At 36.0% G+C, this 20,407-nt stretch overlaps 1 protein-coding gene across 2 annotated transcripts in view; it reads left to right on the top strand.

Moving 5' to 3' along the window:
- Bmpr1b (bone morphogenetic protein receptor type 1B) overlaps positions 1-20,407 on the top strand; it is a 399,910-nt gene that overhangs the window by 103,944 nt on the left and 275,559 nt on the right. For both annotated transcript variants that reach the window (XM_047566822.1, XM_047566821.1), the window contains exon 2: positions 7,426-7,494. The gene's annotated coding sequence lies outside the window, so the exon portion shown is untranslated. The remainder of the gene's footprint in view (positions 1-7,425; positions 7,495-20,407) is intronic.

The raw sequence follows: 20,407 nt of genomic DNA, 5'->3' as shown, positions 1-20,407 counted from the left end.
ACCTATTGTTGCTTGTATTCTTGATAATCTCCATTCTAATTGGGGTGAGATGGAATATTAGTGTAGTTTTGATTTGCATTTCTCTATTACTAAAGATGGTGAACATTTTTTTATGTTTGTTGCTTGCTTGCAGATCCTCTGTGAAGTGTCTGTTCATATCCTTAGCCCATTTGTTGATTGGGTTATTTGTATTCTTCATGTAGAGTTTTTTGAGTTCTTTACATATTCTGGAAATTAGTGCCCTATCTGAAGTGGCAAAGATTTTCTCCCACTCTGTAGGCTCTCTCTTCACATTGCTGATAGTTTCCTTTGCTGAGAGAAAGCTTTTTAGTTTGAATCTATCCCAGTTGTTGATTCTTGCTTTTATTTCTTGTGCTATGGGTGTCCTGTTAAGGAAGTCTGATCCTAAGCCAACAAGTTGAAGATTAGGACCTACTTTTTCTTCTATAAAGATGCAGGGTCTCTGGTCTGATTTCAAGATCCTTGATTCATTGTGAGTTGATTTTTGTGCAGGGTGAGAGAAAAGGGTTTAATTTCATTCTGTTGCATATGGATTTCCAGTTTTCCCAGCACCATTTGTTGAAGAGGCTATCTTTTCTCCATTGCATATTTTTGGCACCTTTGTCTAGTATGAGAAAATTGTGTTTATTTGGGTTTGTGTCCATGTCCTCTATTCTGTACCATTGATCTACCTGTCTATTTTGGTGACAATACGATGCTGTTCTTGTTACTATTGCTTTGTAGTATAGTTGAAGTTCTGGTATTGTGATACCCCCTGTTTCATTCTTCCTGCTAAGGATTGCTTTAGCTATTCTGGGTTTCTTATTCTTCCAGATGAATTTCATGATTGCTTGCTCTATTTCTGTAAGGTACATCATTGGGATTTTAATTGGAATTGCATTGAATCTGTATAACACTTTAGGTAGTATGGCCATTTTGACAATATTAATTCTGCCTATCTAAGAACATGGGAGATCTTTCCATCTTCTAAGGTCTTCCTCAATTTCTTTCTTCAGTGTTTTGTAGTTTTCATTGTAGAGATCTTTTACCTCTTTGGTTAGATTGATTCCCAAGTATTTTATTTTTTTTGAGGCTATTGCAAATGGAGTTGTTTTCCTCATTTCCCTTTCAGATGTTTCATCGCTTGTGTATGCTTTAGATTTATGCGTGTTGATTTTATAGCCTGCTATTTTGCTGAATTCATTGATAAGGTCTAGAAGTTTTCTGGAGGAGTTTTTTGGATCCTCTAAATATAGAATCATGTCATCAGCAAATAGTGACAGCTTAAGTTCCTCTTTTCCTTTTCATATCCCTTTAATTTCTTTAGTCTGCCTAATTGCTCTGGCTAGAGTTTCGAGGACAATGTTGAATAGAAGTGGTGAAAGAGGACATCCCTGTCTTGTTCCCAATTTTAAAGGGGATGGTTTCAGTTTTTCTCCATTAAGAATGATGTTGGCCATGGGCTTAGCATAAATAGCCTTTACAATATTCAGGTAAATTCCTACTATCCCTGTTTTTTCTAGTGTTTTGAGCATGAAGGGGTGTTGTATTTTTCAAACGCTTTTTCTGTGTCAATTGAAATAACCATATGATTCTTATCCTTAAGTCTATTGACATGATGGATTATGCTTATTGATTTATGGATGTTAAACCATCCTTGCATTCAAGAGATGAACCCCTCTTGATCGTGGTGCATGATTTTCTTAATATGTTTTTGGATACTGTTTGACAATATTTTGTTAAGGATCTTTGCATCTATATTCATCAAGGATATTGGTCTAAAATTTTCTTTCCTTGATGTGTCTTTGCCTGGTTTGGGTAGGAGGGTGATATTATCTTCATAGAATGAGTTTGGTAGGGTACCCTCCTTTTCTATTTCCTGAAATACTTTGGGGAGTATTGGAATGAGTCCTTCTTTGAAGGTGTTGTAGAACTTGGTTCAGAATCTGTCTGGTCCTGGGCTTTTCTTGGATGGTAGGTTTTTAATGGCTTCTTCTATTTCATTGGTTGATATTGATCTGTTTAAATTGTGTATGTCCTTGTGATTCAGTTTGGGAGGAGCATATGTCTCTAGAAATTTGTCAATGTCTTCGGTAATTTCTATTTTGTTGGAATACAGATTTTGAAAGTAGCTTCTCATTATGTTCTGTATCTCAGTGGTGTCTGTCGTGATATTTCTTTTTTCATCACAAATTTTAGTAATTTGAGTTTTCTCTCTCCTCTCTTTGTTAGTGTGGCTAAGGGTTTGTCTGTTTTGTTTACTTTTTCAAAGAACCAACTTTTTCATTTGTCAATTTTTTGAAGTTTCTTTTGTTTCAATTTCATTGATTTCAGCTCTGATTTTAATTATTTCCTGTCTTCTACTACTTTTGCTGTTATTCTGTTCTTCTTTTTCTAGGGCTTTGAGCTGTAATGTTAGGTCATTTAGTTCTTGCCTTTTCATTCTTTTATTGAATGTGCTCCATGCAATGAATTTTCCTCTTAGTACCGCTTTCATTGTGTTCCTGAGATTTTGATATGTTGTATTGTTGTTCTCATTGACCTCTAAGAATTTTTTATCTCCTCCCTGATGTTTTCTGTTATCCATGTTTCATTCAATAACATATTATTTAGTCTCCAAGTGTTGGAGTAATTTCTGTTTTTTATTTTGTCATTGATTTCTACTCTCAGTCTATTATGATCTGATAGAACACAAGGCAGTATCTCTATTTTTTTGCATTTCCTAAGGGCTGCTTTGTGGCATAACATATGGTCTATTTTCGAGAAGGTTCCATGTGAGCTGAGAAGAAAGTGAATCTGCTCATTGTGGATGGAATATTCTATATATGTCTATTAAGTCTAGGTTATTGATTGTGCTATTGGGTTCTGTGGTTTCTTTGGTTGGTTTTTGTTTGGAAGATCTATCTAGTGATGACAGTGGTACATTAAAGTCACCCAGAATTATTGTGTTGTGGTCTATGTGATTCCTGAAATTGAGAAGGATTTGTTTGATGTACAGGGATGCACCATTGTTTGGGGCATAAATATTTACTATTGTTATGTCTTCCTGATTTATGTTTCTCTTAAACAGTATGAAATATCCTTCTTTATCCCTTCTGACTAACTTTGGCTTGAAGTCCACTTTATCTGATATAAGGATGGAAACCCCCGCTTTTTTACTGCATCCATGTGCGTGGTAGGTTTTTTCCCATCCTTTCACCTTTAGTCTGTGGATGTCTTTTTCTATGAGATGAGTCTCTTGCAGGCAGCATATTGTTGGGTCTTTCTTTTTAATCCATTCTGCCAGTCTATGTCTTTTGATTGATGAGTTTAGGCCATTAACATTCAGGGTTATTATTGAGATATGATTATATTCCCAGTCATTTGGGCTTATTTTTGGTTTTTAAGTTGGCTTGGTTTCTCCTTTGAGTGGTTTTTCTCTAAGGTAGTTCCTCCCTTTGCTGACCTACATTGTTGGTTTTCATTTCCTCCTCATGGAATATTTTGTTGAGAACATTCTGTAGCGCAGGCTTTCTATTTGTAAATTCTTTTAACTTTTGTTTATCATGGAAGGATTTTATTTCATCTTCAAATCCAAAGGTTAGTTTTGCTGAGTATAGGATTCTTGGTTGGCAAGCATGTTCTTTCAGAGCTTGAAATATGTCGTTCCAGGCCCTTCTAGCTTTTAGAGTCTGGGTTGAGAAGTCTGCTGCTATCTGTATTAGTTTCCCCCTATATGTAATCTGATGCTTTTCTCTCGTGACCTTCAATACCTATCTTTATTTTGAATGTTAGGCATTTTCATTATAATGTGCCTTGGTGTGGATCTGTTGTAATTTTGTGCATTTGGTGTTCTGTAAGCCTCTTGTATTTGATTTTCCATTTCATTCTTCAGGTTTGGGAAATTTTCTGATATTATTTAATTGAATAGGTTGTTCATTCCTTTGGTTTGTATCTCTGTGCCTTCCTCAATCCCAATAATTCTTAAATTTGGTCTTTTCATGATGTCCCATAGTTCTTGGAGATTCTGTTCATGATTTCTTACCATCTTCTTTGTTTGGGCAACTTTATTTTCAAGATTAAATATTTTGTCTTCATTGTCTGAGGTTCTGTCTTCCAAGTGGTCTAGTCTTTTGGTGATGCTTTCCACTGAGTTTTTTATTTGGTTTATTGTTTTCCTCATTTCAAGGATTTCCATTTGTTTTTTTTTTTTTTTTTTTTTTGAGAATCTCTATCTCTTTGTTGAAATGATCTTTTTGCTTCCTGCAGTTGCTCTTTCAGTTTATTGGTATTATCATTCATTGCCTGCATTTGCTCTCTTATCTCATCCTTTGCTTTGCGAATCATCTTAATCATGTATAATCTGAAGTCCTTTTCTGACATTTCTGCTACCATACTGTCATTGGATTCTATTACTATAGAATCTAGATTTGTTTGGATCATTTTCTTTCCTTGTTTTTTCATGTTGTTCATGTATCTTCCCCTCTAGCAATGCAGATCTGTGGTATTGCAGATTTCCCCCTACAGGCTTATAGTGGTCCTATAGGTTTCCAAATTCTTTTCTTTAAGGGGAGATCAATATTAGCAGTGCACAATTCAGACACTGTGCAATCCTAGACCAAATAGCCCCTATGAGGCCAATCACAAAATTGTCATAATAAACAGAATGAGTTCAAATATTATCTTCTGTAAAACAAACAGATTTGCAATAAGGTGTGCAGTTTCAAATGGAGGACAAAGAGGGTGCAGAGGGATGTAGAATGTGGCTGTTAATGGGATAAGTATAGAATATACAGAAGTTCTAGATAATAGAAAGGGTGAGAGTGTAATCAAAAGAAATTGAATGTTAGCATGCAAAAGAGGGAGAAAGAGACTCTGAGGGAACAGTTAAACAAAAGGAAAAGAGAGCAAGAAAAGTAAAGAAATAAAAACAACATTTTTCAATAAGGAGAAAAATGAAAATCTATAGTATAACAGTCTTATAGTATTAAAACCTCTCAGTCTTCAGTAGCCTGATGCATGAGAGGTACCTGACAATGAGCTTCAAGTCTCCAGCAGGCGTCTCAGGATGGGATTTGTCTCACCTAAAGATCGGAGCTAAGGCTTCCAGGATTATCCAAGATGGCCGCTCTGGCTTTGAAATGTGTTGGCAAATGGGGAGCTGCAGCTCAGGGTGTGGCCTTGGCCAGCAGGAGGTCCTGGAGGCGGGATGCAGTTGGTCAGGCAGAGGTCCTGGAGGTTGGGTGTGTTTGGTGTGATTGTGGGATCCGGGAGGCCGGGTGCAATCAGTTGGTCTGGGATCCCAGTGATAGGGCGCAGTCAGTTGGTCTAGGGGTCCTGGCAGCAGGGAGCAGTCAGTTGATGTGAGGGCCCCAGAGGCAGGGAGTGAACAGTTGGGCTGAGGGATCCTGGAGATGGGGCTCAGTCAGTCCGGCCAAGGGTCCTATGGGGCCTGGCTGTTGTCTCAAAATGGAGGCAGCCACATGTAACCAAACCTGCAGGTACTGTAACGGTGAACTTCCAGGCAACACAGGCAGCTGGTGCTCCACTGGCAGTCGGTGATCAATTTGCCGACTGGTGTCAGACGATCGGGAGGTAAACCTCGTGCGTTGGGTGATGGATAGGTGTAAAGCAGGCGATGGACAGGTGAGAGGCAGGCAAATGGCGGATGATACATGCCTGACAGTGAGCAATGTGCACTCAAAAAAGGCATCGATATGCTGGCAGACTGCAGGTGATCACAGCAGACAAATGGGGTAAACAGCAGGGGATCGATAAGCGGCAAAAACTGTCTCACCAAGAAACAGATATCCTCTGCTTGAAACCGGAGTTACAGAGCGACATGGAACGCAGCCTCCCTCTAGTCCGCCATCTTGGATCTCTCTAAAATTCTTGATTTTGCATCAGCATGGTTCCTGTTGAATATGTTCTTTTATGATATGGTCCTAGAAATTTCAATAGAAATCGTCTTGCTTTTCAGCCTCATGTCAGCTCTAGGACTGTGCGCATTCTCTCCCCTGGGATTTGAAGTATATTATCATTTGGGAGCAAGTGGTTGCCTCTGCAAACTGAGAGCTTATGGTGAGAACTATGACCTCAGCAGGTTTTCTACCCTAAAAAGATTCCTGGGTTCACATAGTCTCTGGCCTAATAATTTCATTTAATCAGTCCTGCTGTCCTTCAGATTTGATGGACATCAGGTTTTGGCAGGTAAACTACACTTTTGTGTTCTCATGAGTCTAAGTTGATAGGAAAATGTCTGGAAGAGCTTTGGGACCTGGGTCTAAGTCACATACTCTGTCTTCTCTTCGTCTTGGAGAAGGTTGCTACTTTCCTCATAGTCAAAATGCAGTTTGTTTCTGAATTCTGAGAGTCATGAATAGTCCCCTTTGAAAAAGAGATTGTTGTGAAAGGATAGGAAATAAAGAAAATAATATTCTGCTTTTTGTTTGGATGATCTCAAAATCAAAATTCCTTCCATATAGTAAGCATTCAAAATTTTATTTTTAAGTGAATAATAAATTTTGATTTAAACCTGATGTTAAAAATTATCTAATACACTGCATTAGTCATCCTGGTGGTAACAGTATCGTGTCCTCACTGAGTGTCACACCTTTTCTCAAAATAAGATGACTTTATGGACGAGGATGTTGTGAACACACAGGAGGTTCAGTAACTCTTCTAAGGCTGGGATGAGATACATTTATTAATTAATTAATAATGCATTTGTGTCTAAGTCACATACTCTATCTTCTCTTTGTTTTGGAGATACATTTATTAATTCATTATTTGACAACTTAACCTAAAAGCAATAGAATGGAGAGTGTTTATAGTTATAATCTTACTTTTGACATCAGCTTTTCCACATAGACATAATGCTTTTAGTTGTCTTTATTCCATGTTTCTTGTTCACTCTTAAAAAATACAGAAAAAACATAATTAAGATTGAAGTACAGTTTATATAATTTACTGAAATAAGGTGTTGGTGTTGGTGATGTGAGTATTAACATAGGGTTATAGAAATCTGATATGTATGTTTTTTACTTTGTGTTTTTAGTAAATAAACTAGGTTAGAAGAATATTTTGGATTAACATCTACTTTTATATATTCATTCCCCAAATTTATGGCTTTTCTTTATTCAAATAAAATTCTTATATTAAATAAAATCTCCAAAGTGCCAAGTCTGCTTAGACTTAGTATTTGCTTTTCTTTGGAAACCTGCTAGAGAAACTGAATATGGTGTCTGTTACAGTGGATAGTATCTATTCTCTTATTTGTAAGTTTGGAGCTCAAAAGTGAGAACTTTAAGGTGCTATGATATGTGTCTATTTTTCAATTCAAATTTTGTATACTATCAATTCTGCATTTGAACTGGTAAGTGATAATCAAGACCTTCCTCAAGCCAATAGATTAAAACAAATGATTTTTTCCCTCTTTGTTGACAGGGTGGAGTCAGCTTACTCTTTCTTAGATGTGAGAGGAAGAAAAGGTCATTTCATGCCTTGCTGATAAAGGTAAGGTCATAGAAATTATTAAAGAGATTGGGATGTTTGGTAGCCATCATTATTATGCTTTGACATTTTGACTTTGTGGTATGCTGAAATCTAAAGAAAGATAATGTATTTGTACAATGAATAGAATGCACAGTTGTTCCTTTAATTATCAATAGGAACATAGAAGATAAGAAGTAGGTGTAAATCAACATGACAAAGTGGATGTGGATTTGCTATATAATGAGCAGGTTACTTGTGGCTTTCATTTGAAATGTTGGTACACACTTAGTCTGTTCTTCAAACATTTACACACTTAGTAATAACCTTTTTCAAATGTTGATGATATCATTCTGATAACATTTTTCAGGTTAATACAAACTAGATTACAAAATTGTGCTGTTTTTAAGCAAATCCAGCCCATTACCCTTGTCAGGCTGATGGTTCTAGTTGGCTTCATTGACTTTCAAGGAAAATGTGAAATGGGTTGAATGGACTCCAGGGCCCATCTTTGAGAAGGTTGCCCTGTACATTGGCGACTGTTCACTGGAGCCACTCTTCTAACCATTCTGTCCCTGTGGTGCAGCTGTTTTCTATAGAGTACTAGGGTTGTTGAACCACTGTAAAGAAGGTTTTATCCATATATATTTTTCACAAACATCTATAAAGGTTTTGTTTACATTCCCATTTTAAAGAAGTTAACATTGACACATAGGAAGATTAAGAAACTTGCCTCAGATTACATTAGCAATAAGGTGTATTAGGGTTCTTTAGAGGAACAGAATCAACAGGGAGTATGATTATAAAAAGGGGATTTATTAGATTGACTTACATGACCAGAAGCTGGATAGTCCACAGTCACCATCTGCAGGCTGGAGAGCTGGAAGAACCAGCAGCTGTGCAGTCCAAGACGCAGAAACCCCAGAACAAGAAAGATCAACAGTGCTACCCTAGTCCTAGACCAAGGCTTCTGGAAACTACCTGGAGAATCACTGGCAGAGTCCGCTTTGGAAGAGTGAATAAGTGAGAGTCTGATATCTTTAGGGGACCCAAGCAGCAATCAAGAACCCATTCAAGAAGAGCAGAGCTTGCATCTGCATCTGCTTCCTTTCTTCCAGCTTTTATTTCATCCTGTTAGGTGGTGCTGCCTGTGCTTAGGGAGGGGCTCCACTTCAGTTCACTATCTCACATTCCAAACATTCCTAGACATGCCCTCATGGACACACCCAGGAGCCTCTTAATCATGGGCATCTCTTAATCCAATCAAGTTGGCAACTCAAATTAACCATTACATAAGAGTTGGGGCTAGAATTAGGTTGATACCTCCTGTTCTTTACCTCTATGTTGTACTGAAAATCTGTACCAGGATTTGAGCAGTGACCCTGTAGCAGAAGATGCTGCATTATCATACACCAGTTCATGGCTTGAGCTACAAATTTATATTTTTGGCCAAATTTTATTTTTAGATAAACTTCTATATTTCACAAATAGCTCTTAAATTTTGTCCACTTAGTTTATTTTCATTAAAAAACAAATGTATAAAAATAGCTGGATGTATAAAAATGGCATACACCTATAATCCAGTGACTTGGGAGGCTGAGACAGGAGAATTTTGAGTTAGAGACCTGCCTCAGCTACTTAGCAAGAAGACCCAAGAAGACCCTCTCTCTAAATGAAAATACAAAAAAGGACTGGGGATATGGCTTAGTGGATAAACACCCCTTAGTTCAATCCCTGGTATCCCTCCTCCCCAAATAATAATAATTTCTGCGAGAGTTACAGTGCACTTAACTATTTAATCTACAGTTCCATCCATGTTGTTTTTAAAGATTCAAATTGTTATAATGAAAGGTGAAGGAAATATTAAAAATAAACAAATATATATTTTTCATCTTTTGATTAATAATTGAGCATATTTTCTAATTTTCTTATTTAAAAAGACTGGGAATTATTCATCATTTCATATTTCTTGGAATATTTGATGAAAATAAGATTAATTGCAATTTCTATGAAAAGAAGTCACTTCATTTTTCTTGGAAAATGAAATATGTAGGGATGCAAATCAAATGCTTGTTGGAGTGAAGTTGTTCACTTTTATAACACAACTAGCTCTAGAATTAGGACATTGCTCAGAAATTCTTTTCAGTAGGAAAAGAATTAGGAGCCCAAAGAGGGCTGAAAATCTTCATTTGAGGGCTACGTCACTTTCAAACTTGTTCCACGTTGCTGTATGTAAAGGCTCCAGATGCCAGTAATTGTTTAATTATTATATTTTAATGGTTTTCTGTAATGCAGTCTCTAACGAACGCATGCTCCCTTGTCTTTGTTCTGTTTATAACCATGGTGGCAGCAAACTGAACCACAGCTCTAACAGAGGGAGGAACTAAAACGGCTTTAAGTGGTTTCAGAACTAAATCTCAGTTTCAACCCACTACCTCTAGAGTGAACAAACATCTCTTCATTGTGGGATAGTAAAAGAACAATGAATATACCTGAACAGCTCTTGAGAATCTGAATGTCAGAGAATTCATGCATCAGATTACAGGGATGGCATGATCTGCTTTTAGTAATTAGAGAATAAAGGAAATCTTAATGCAATCCCAAAAGTGAGTAAGAATTTTTCCCAAATTACTTCAGTGAGGTTGAGCCAGTTCATTTTCAGTAAGAAGGAAATAAGCAAGAAAAGGTCAGGAAAGGTTTGATTGACACTTGTTCCATGTGAATATTGCATGGTGAACTGGTTCACTATAATCATGGGAAGATGTGATTTATTTTTCTCATATCTTTTTTAGTAACAAATGAGCAAATGTAGGAAGGAAAAAAGTTATACTTCTAAATGTATTTGACTTTAATTTACTACAGTGAAATCTTAAATTTTTTATACTCTAAATTATTTTTTAAACATTGTTTTTAGTTGTAGATGGACACAATACCTTTATATTATTTTTATTTTTATGTGTGCTGAGGATTGAACCCAGTGTCTCACACGTGCCAGGCAAGCACTCTACCACTGAGCCACGACTTCAGCCCCTTATACTCTAAAACATTAAAAAAAAAAATACTCAATAAAGTTCTCAGAGGGTTACTTTTCCATATTTTTGAAATATTTTATTACTTAGAAATGACCATTAAAAGATGGTGACATAATTTTAAGATTGCAGAAATAATGCAGTTTGGAGTATTGCTGTTTCTCCTTTTGGGGCTTAAATAGAATCTCATTTTTCCCCAAGATTGTGTTTGGAGGGTAAATGTATGTTTTGGTTTTTAAAATATTTAAAAAAAATTTAATGAACACATAATGGTCCTTATTTATGGGTTAAAATGTGATTTAGCAGTACATGTAAACAAGGTGTAATGATCAGATCAAGGTTATTTGTATATATAACACCTCAAGCATTTATCATTTATTTGTGCTGGGAACATTCAAAACTGAAGCTAAAATTTCAAAACCTAAGTTTTCACCTTGGCTGCTGCTTTATGCCACTGCACTTAAAAGCCCACATTGACCTGGTGGTGTGATTTAGATGAGCAAATCCCAAAGGTCCATGAGTTGAAAGTTTGGTCTCCAGGCTGGTGATGGTGGGATGTACTGTGGGCCTTTAGGATGTGGAGACTTAAGGTTCCTCCTTAGATGGTTGGGGGTGCACCTTTCAAGGGAATTGTGGGATCCTGCTGTTCCTCCATCTTTTTGCTTCCTGGCTCCTGGTATAAGTGGTTTGTTCCACCACATGTTCCCACTGTGATGTACTGCCTTCATCAGGGACCAAGAGTCATGGGGCTGCCCATCCAGGGACTGAAAGCTCTAAAACTGGGAGCCAAAATAAACCTTTCTCTTTATGAAAATCTCAGATATTTTGTTATAGTATGAATGAACACCCTTGGAGTATCAAAGTCATGGGGGAAGATGATTGGGGAGCCAACCAGAAACAATAATTCTTGATCCGGCCACTGTCTCTTTCCAAAAGGTAGGATTTGGGGTTTGGGTCAGGGCATTAGGAACCTTCAGTAGTGCTAGGGAAAGGGATTTGGAAAAGGTTTTATCTATTTTGGAATCTTGTTCCTAGTTGTTGATGAGATCAGAGTTCAACCCCAAAGGAAAAGGGCCTTTTTAACCAGGACTTGGAATGAGGTTAAAGAACCAGTCAGATGAATTGGTATAGCCTAGTCAGCCTGTGGAATTAGGCAGTATCTCTAAAACTTTAGAAAAGTTGCTCTGATGAGCTGAGTAGAAGAGGTTGGCTTTGTAGGCAGAAAAGGGATGAAAAAAACCAGCAGATCAGGCATTTCAAAGTCACTTTTCTTATAGAGTTGAAAGGTAAGAAACTTCCTCATCATGCTGGTGCAGGTAAATTGGGTCCCTTCTGATTGGTTGCTTTGAATTTTCCAGTTTTTTGAAAACTGGTTTGTTTCAAAGTTCAGTTTGATTGGTATTAACTAGGACTGGTGACCCCATTCTCTTGGGCTTAGTTCCAAAATAATGACCTCCCTCAAATTTCATTTGAGAGGTTCTACTTTTTTTTTCTAACTTCTGATATTCTTTTTAGACATTTGTATTTCATCTGCAAGTTTCCTGTGCAGGTGTTTGTCAGTTTATCTTTTATAGTTTTTATAGTTTTAGCTTTTTACTAATTTGTGTGCAGTCCTTGGTAATTCAGATTATCACCTTTTGACTGTCATTTATATAAAATATTTTATAGTTCATTGCTTACCTTCTATTTTAATGAGCTTATTGAAATATGGAGTTCACATTTTACATTCATGTCTAATGAGTGTTTCCTTATACTTTCTCCTAGTGTCCAGATTTAGAAAGTCTAAAGTGACAAATTAGACCATAATTATAGTTATAGGATGGAGCATGTACTTTGTTTCTGGACCTAGTATGTCATTCACTCTTCACAGCAATCTTTAGTGGTAGTTGCTGCTAAGTGCCTTGCTTTGCAAATGAGGAGACTAAGGCATAGTTATATAAGTCACTTGTCTAAGGTAACTCCATAGGTAACAGCTAGCATTTGAACTGGTCCTGTGCCTGCAGATCCTGGGCTCTTCACTACTATACCATGCTTCCTGATAGGACAGAACCAGGAGGGTGCTCTCAAAATGATTAAGGTAATGATGGAACACATGATAGAAACTATTTTGATTCAGTTAATATTTTATTTTTCTAGTTTCCAGTGAATGTTTTTCCTGTTGATGGTCCAGAAGATCTTTATCATGTTCTTTCATTATTATAGTATTATCTCAGCATTTTAGGAAATGATTTGGCCTAATCATATCTCAGTGTCAGTAAATCAGTGCATATGGACACACTGATACTGGATAGTATAAAATTAGTTAGTACAAAGTTTTATATTTCTTAAAAAACTTGGTACCTTGAAAATGCTGCACTTACACCAATTATAAGGTATATTGATTTCCTAATTTAAATTAGGAAAATAAGCATATAAAAAGCATATAAAATGCTATTAAAGTATGTATTTATTTATTATTTACTAAAACAGAATTTTTGTATCAGGAAAGGCCTTTTATCAAAGTAACTGAACACTGTTTATCTTTGGCTCTTATTCAAGAATAGCAGAATTTCAGAATTCTTCTAATTCAGGGTTGTCTCTGAAATTCAAGGCATAACAATTAATTAAAATAATACTTTAATCTACATTTAAAGACAGAAAAATCTCCTTTCTGTCTTTCAAAGGTTTGCATATGGAATTTGGCAGTGATGGGAGCTGGGTTCGAGGTCTCGGCCTGGGCAAGTATCTTGCCTTGTGTGGGGGCGTCTTTACATCAGCAGTGCAATAAGGCTGTTGAGTTCACCTCAGATGACAGCCAGGGTGGCTTCCAGATCTGAAAGTTATCTTGGTGAAGCAGGTGGAGATATACTGGAGTAGGTCTAAGCAAAAGGAAGGTAGGTGACTTCCTGTAAGGGTGAGACAGTGTCCCAACCCTGGCTGTGCACCTTATTTAAATCGGAGACTTTAGAAAATGCCGATTCCCTTCTCTGAACGATCGTGACTCAATTCCAGACTCAGGATTGACAATTATTAAAAAGCTGTCTAGTGAATCTGATGGATAGTCAGGCTTGGAACTACTTGTATAAAAAGGCTCTTGAGTTTGCTGTTCCTCACTGGTTTTTCTCCAATGAAGGAGGGTGACATCTTTCTGTGGCTTGTTCAGTTTTTAAAAAACTTGTCTCCTTCCCATGGAGGGTTTTTCTCAGATCATGCAATGGGAAACATTGTAGTCATTTGTGTTCTCTCTGTTCCTGGATGGATGGATAATTCTTGTACCATATATATTTTGTTTTCCTATAGAAACAGGTATAGGAAAACAGGAATACATCCATATGTCTGCCTTATCCTGGAAACAGAAACACTACTTTCCTCATTGGAGCTTAGCTTAGGGATGGGCAATATGTGTAGAGATACAGATATTTTTCTGAAGAATTGCTGTTTTGCCTTTCTACTGATTGATAATGAGTAGTTACGTTTGCATTCTACTTGTCAGGTATTGTGCTAAAAGCACTTGGCACATATTTTATCAGGTTGACAACTGTAACTAAGAGAAAAGTTCATAGTCTTTACAAATAAGGAAAATCAGAAACACAGACTTTATTTATCTGATCCAGAATAACCCAGCTAGAATTGGTAGGGTGGAGATTTGAACTTAGGTGAGTCTGACTTGTAGTACTTATGAAAGATAATGGTACATGTTTTTTTTTTATTTGTTCTTTTTAGTTATACATGACAATGTATTTTGACATATCACACATACATGGAGTTTAACTTCCTATTTTTGTGGTTGTACATGATGTAGAATTACACTAGTCACATTTTCATATATGAACATAGGAGAGTTATCTCTGATACATTCTACTGTCTTTCCTATTCCCTTCTCCCCTCCCTTCCCTTCAATCCCCTTTGTCTAATCCAGTGAACTTTTTGCTCCCCCCCACCCCCCATTGTGTGTTAGCATCCACATATCAGAGAGAATATTCAGTGTTTGGCTTTTGGGAATTGACTTATTTCACTTAGCATAGTAGTCTTCAGTTCCATCCATTCACTGGTAAATGCCATTTTTCATTCTTTATGGCTGAGTAATATTCCATAATATATATATCACATTTTCTTTATTCATTCATCTATTGAAGGGCACCTAGGTTAGTTCTATAGCTTAGCTATTGTGAGTGGAGTTGCTATAAATATTGATCTGGCTGCATCACTATAGTATGCTGATTTTAAGTCCTTTAGGTATCTACTGAGGAGTGGGATCACTGGGTCAAATGGTGGTTCCATTCCAAGTTTTCTGAGGAATGTCCATACTGCTTTCCAGAGTGGCTGCACCAATTTGCAGTCCCCGCAGCAGTATATGAGTAAACCTTTCCCCCTACATTCTCACCATCATTTATTGTTACTTGTATACTTGATAATTGCCATTTTGACTGGGGTGAGATAAAATTTCTTTGTAGTTTTAGTTTGTATTTCTCTGATTGCTAATGATGTTGAATAGTTTTTTAAATATTTTTTGACCAGTCATGTTTCTTCTTCTGTGAAGTGCCTGTTTATTTTCTTGGCCCATTTATTGATTAGGTTGTTTCTTTTTGTGGTGTTAAGTTTTTTGAGTTCTTTATATATCCTGGAGATTAATGCTCTGAGGTGTAGATTTTTCTCCCATTCAGTAGACTCTCTGTTCAAATTATTGATTATTTGCTGAGAAGAAGCTTTTTAGTTTGATACTATCCATTTATTGAGTCTTGATTTTACCTCTTGTGCTTTTAGAGTCTTGTTGAGGGATTTGGTTCCTAAACTGACATAATGGAGATTTGGGCCTGTTTTTTCTTCTATATGCACAGGGTCTCTGTTTAATGCCTAAGTCCTTGTTCTACTTTGAGTTGAGTTTTGGGCATGGTGAGATTTCATTTTTTTACATGTGGATTTCCAGTTTTCCCAGCACCATTTGTTGAAGAGCCTTTCTTTTCTCCAATGTATGTTTATGGCACCTTTGTCTAGGATGAGATAACTGTAATACATGTGTTTTTCTTTGTGTCTTCTATTCTGTACATTGGTCTTCATGTCTCTTTTGGTGCCAATACCATGAAGTTTTTGTCACTGTAGCTCTGTGGTATAATTTAAAGTTTGGTATTGTGATGCCTCCTGCTTTATTCTTCCTGCTAAGGATTGCTTTGGCTATTCTGGTACTCTTATTTTTCCAAATGAAATTCATTACTGATTTTTCTGTTTTTATGAAGGATGTCATTGGAACCTTGATAGGACTTGCATTAAATCTGTATAGCTTTTTTGGTAGTATGATCATTTTGACAGTGTTAATTCTGCCTATCCGAGAACAAGGGGGATCTTCCCATCTTCTAAGGTCTTCTTTGATTTCTTTCTTTGGTGTTCTGTAGTTTTCATTGTAGAGGTCTTTCACCTCTTTTGTTAGGTTGATTCCCAAATATTTTATTATTTTAGACTATAGTGAATGGGATAATTTTCCTAATTTCTCTTAAATTGGGTTTTCAAAGAGCATTCATATGATTTTATGATTATAAAATGTAGGAATTCATAGTTAAAAATATTATTATTGTGATTTGGTTGGCAGTAAAAATTAAATGGATAACTCACTCTTAAAGTTGCTTATAAGGAATATGAGAACTGACCCCAGGAAGAAATATGAGAAAGATTGAGATCTTTATGCTTTGTCTTGTCTCTTCTTTGTCCCCTTCTATGAGGTCCCATGTGTTTTCAGGCTATACCCAATTCTCATTTCAGGGTTCTTTCTCCTTCTCTACCCTTCCTGGTGGCCTCCCATAGAAGTATTGAAATGTAAGTGAGTTTACCTCTTTTATTGGACTGGTGAGGGAGTGTATCAGTTGTATTTCAGCCCAGAGACTTTTCTTTACCTTGGTGATTGTGCATTCAAGGAAGCTTTTTGGAAGAGGGTGTTTGTGAACAATGGAACTACATGCCGAATTTGTAAATGTGTACATTTTCTGTTCTACAACTATCAGAATCTCAAAGGAGTCTATGTTGAAGCAACAAGATAGATTAGGGTTTTTTAAAATCCCACCACATTTTGACATATATATTCTTATTTTATATTTTCTGTGTTAGTAATCAAATACTATTGTGATAGGTCATTCCCCAAGGGTTTCTTATTATTTAATATTTAATATTTTCATTTAAAACAAGCGCTTATTAATAACCTTATTTGTTTTTATCCAAAGGGAATATATTTCATAATCAAATATATGTATTAAGGAATATATTATATAAACACAATAATGTAAAGAGAGAGCCTACAGAATGGAAGAAAATATTTACCACATGCACCTCAGATATAGCATTAATCTCCAGAATATATAAAGAACTCAAAAACTTCACACTAAAAGAAATAAACCAATCAATAAATGGGCTAAGGAACTGAACAGACACTTCACATATGAAGAAATACAATCAGTCAACCAATATATGATAAAATGTTGAACATCTTTAAGCAATTAGAAATGCAAATTAAAACTACTCTGTGATTTCATCTCACCCCAGTCAGAATGGCAATTACCAAGAATAAAAACAAAAATAAATGTTGGCAAGGATGTGAGGAAAAAGGTACAATCATACATTGCTGGTGGGAATGCAAATTGGTGCCACCATTATGGAAAGCAGAATGGAGATTCCTCAGAAAACTTGGAATGGAACCACCATTTGACCCAGTTATCCCACTCCTCAGTTTATATCCAAAGGTCTTAAAATCAGCATACTACAGTGACACAGCCACATCAATGTTTATAGCAGCTCAACTCACAATAGCTAAGCTATGGAACCAACCTAGGTGTCCTTCAACAGATGAATGGATAAAGAAAATGTGAGATATATATATATATACATATATATATATATATGATGGAATATTAATCAGCCTTATATAAGAATGAAATTATGGCATTTGCTGGTAAAATGAATGGAGCTGGAGAATATGCTAAGTGAAATAAGCCAATACTAAAGGCCAAAGTTTTCTCTGATATGCAGATGCTAATTCACAATAGGGTTGGGGGCTAGGGAAGAATAGAGTTACTTTAGGTAGAAGGGAATGAAGGGGGGATATGGGATTAGGAAGGAGAGTAGAATGAATCAAACTTTATTACATATATATACATGTATAGCTATATGACTGATGGGATTTTATATCATGTACAACCAGAAGAATGAGATATTATACTCCATCTATATATGATATATCAAGGTGCATTCAATTATCATGTATAACTAATTAGAACAAATAAAAATCATAGTAATAGTTATTATAACATGATATATTTCTTAATACATATGATGTCACATTATAAGTGTCATATAATTACTTATAGTAACATTAAATAATCCTTAATAATTTTCACAAGCATTTTATCTAATATACGTATGTAAAAAAGTAGTTTCTAGCTAGAGGACTGGTCAATATATAGAGGGAAAAATTTAAGGTACAGAATATGGGATGCATAGTTAGCTTGAATTTTTCCTTTGTCATGATTGTGCCAAGCTTACATTTGTGACTGTTTCTCTCAATAAAAGATTGAAAATTTAAATTTCTCTAACCAGAGGGTTGATGGAGTAGGGTGGGTGGGGGCAACATGATAGGAAGTAGAACAAACTGTGACAAAATAGAGAGTAAGTGCACTACTTAAGAGCATTTTTATTCACAATGTAGAAAAACCATGATATCTTAGTAAACATGAGCAAGGCCAGTTTATGTGACCCCATTCCACTTTTTTTGTAGAACTAATGTCAATAAATGGGATATATTGCAATTTATGATAGGATAAAGCATATGACTTTCAATCATCCTTTAAGGAACATGTGATTTTTAAAATTTAATGTATCTATTATTCATTAAGCTAAAACTTCCATGAGTAAGTAGATGGGCTATTGAATACCCACAACCTACAAGAACATTTGCTACATAAGAGATGTGTTATACATTTAACAGTGTCGTCAGTTCCAACCCTAAGCATTCCTTAAATTGGCCTGTTCTTATTCATTCCTACTGTCATTACCCTGATCTAGGGCAGTATCATTTTTGGCCAAAAATACATATAACCTACAAAAATTTTTTTTTCTGACTAGTCTGGCCTATTTCAGTCTACTGTCTATCTTGAAGTCAGAATGTTCCTCTAAGGATTCAAAACCAGAGGTACAACTTTTTCAATTAAAAGTCCTTAATAGATTTCCATTGCCCTTGGGGTAAAGTCTTTACTAGCTTCCTAGTAGTCTGTGCTTTTGTATTTAAAAAAAAAAAAATTGACCTCAAGTTAGTTAACTGGAAGATTCCATCAAATGGGGTAAGAATTATGACTCCCCCAGGGAAGTTAAGAAATTTCACATGGCCTTATTTTGGTGTTATGGAATTTTCACACACAAATAAAAAGACATGTCATAAAATATCTACTGTAGACAGAAGTTTCATACCTATAGATTGTGACTGATGAATTCCAAAAATGTCTCCAAACTTCCCTTCTCTTTTTGTGTACAAGAACTCTTTGCAATATGACTTTGTAGCTCTTTCTGTTAAGATGTGGCATCTACTTATGGTCCCACATCTTTTGCATCTGGGCTGGCCTTGTGATTGGCTGTAGTCAGGGGACTGCTAACTTCTGTTCTCTTTTGGAACTCTGCCACTGACATGAGAACAAGGACAGGCTCTCCTGGTGGAAGCTGAGGAGTCAGAGCAGAACCAGGACCTTCTACCTAGGGCAAGCTCAACCAGACCAACCAACAACCAGTTGACCCACAACATGTAAGAGAGCTTGCCAAGATCAGCAGTCAATTATCCAACCTACACCTTACCATACATGCTTGAGTGAACCCAGCTGAGAACTGAAGAACCTCTCAGCTGATGCATAGACACATGAGTAGTTATTAATTTTTGGATCTGCTGAGTTTTAGGGTAGTTTATTTTTGCAGCAATAACTAAAAACATAGATATTAATGCCTCTTCCATCCAATCGCTAAAAACAAATCTTAGTTTGAAAGGAGCACATTGAAAACATTTGTTCTTTATTTAGAAAATCATCGTTCACTGGGTGCATGGCACATACTTGTAATCCCAGTGACTTGAGAGCCTGCAGTAGGAGAATAGTGAGATCAAGGCCAGCTTTAGCAACTTAGTGAGACCCTGTCTCAAAATAAAAAGGGCTGGGAACTTAGCTCAGTGCCTCTAGATTCAATCACCAGTCTGCCTTTCCCCATCAAAAATTATCATTATGTTTAAAAGTATTTTACAAATTCATTGACCTAATCCTGAGATTTACATAGAATGGAGTTTGAACATTATTCAATTTCAATTTGTTTTAAAAACCACAAACAGGGAATGCAAAGTATATTTGGTTTTTGGTTGGAGCTAACATACTTATAACCAAGGAATAAACTTATACAAAAGACATTTGGCCAAAATTCCTGACTGCTTTGTGGTTTTGGAGTGAGATGTTAAATTTATATAGAAAAAGGACCATGACTTCTATCTATCTGGTAGAATGAATATTTAAGAAAACATTTTCCAGGATTTAAAAAATATATAAAGCTCAATTTAATATTAAATATAATTCTAAATGTATTTTTGATCTAGGAATATATTAAGGGAAATCTTTAGAGGCCCAAAAAAGGAAAATGTTAAAATAAAATAATTTTGGATCTGACAAAGCATTGGTGACACAACTCTGGAAATGTGGCATTTACAGTGAAAGGATATACTTGGAACCAAAATTTCCCTATAGAAGGAAGCTTAGTAGAAGTGGGAAAAATAAAGAGCCTACACTGAATGTTAGAAATAAATTCAAATATACCTGTCATCACAATAAACGTGTGTACTTCTGTTTTTTAGTTCAAGAACTAGATTGTCACAATGAAATTTTTAAAAATCTAGCTATGCTGTTCAGAAGTGTCATGTCTAATAT

The sequence above is a fragment of the Sciurus carolinensis genome, chromosome 10 (assembly GCF_902686445.1).
Source record: "Sciurus carolinensis chromosome 10, mSciCar1.2, whole genome shotgun sequence".
In the NCBI taxonomy this organism is placed as follows: Eukaryota; Metazoa; Chordata; class Mammalia; order Rodentia; family Sciuridae; genus Sciurus; species Sciurus carolinensis.
The sequence above is the reverse complement of the archived record's forward strand: the minus strand, read 5'-3'. Positions and strand labels throughout refer to the sequence as shown.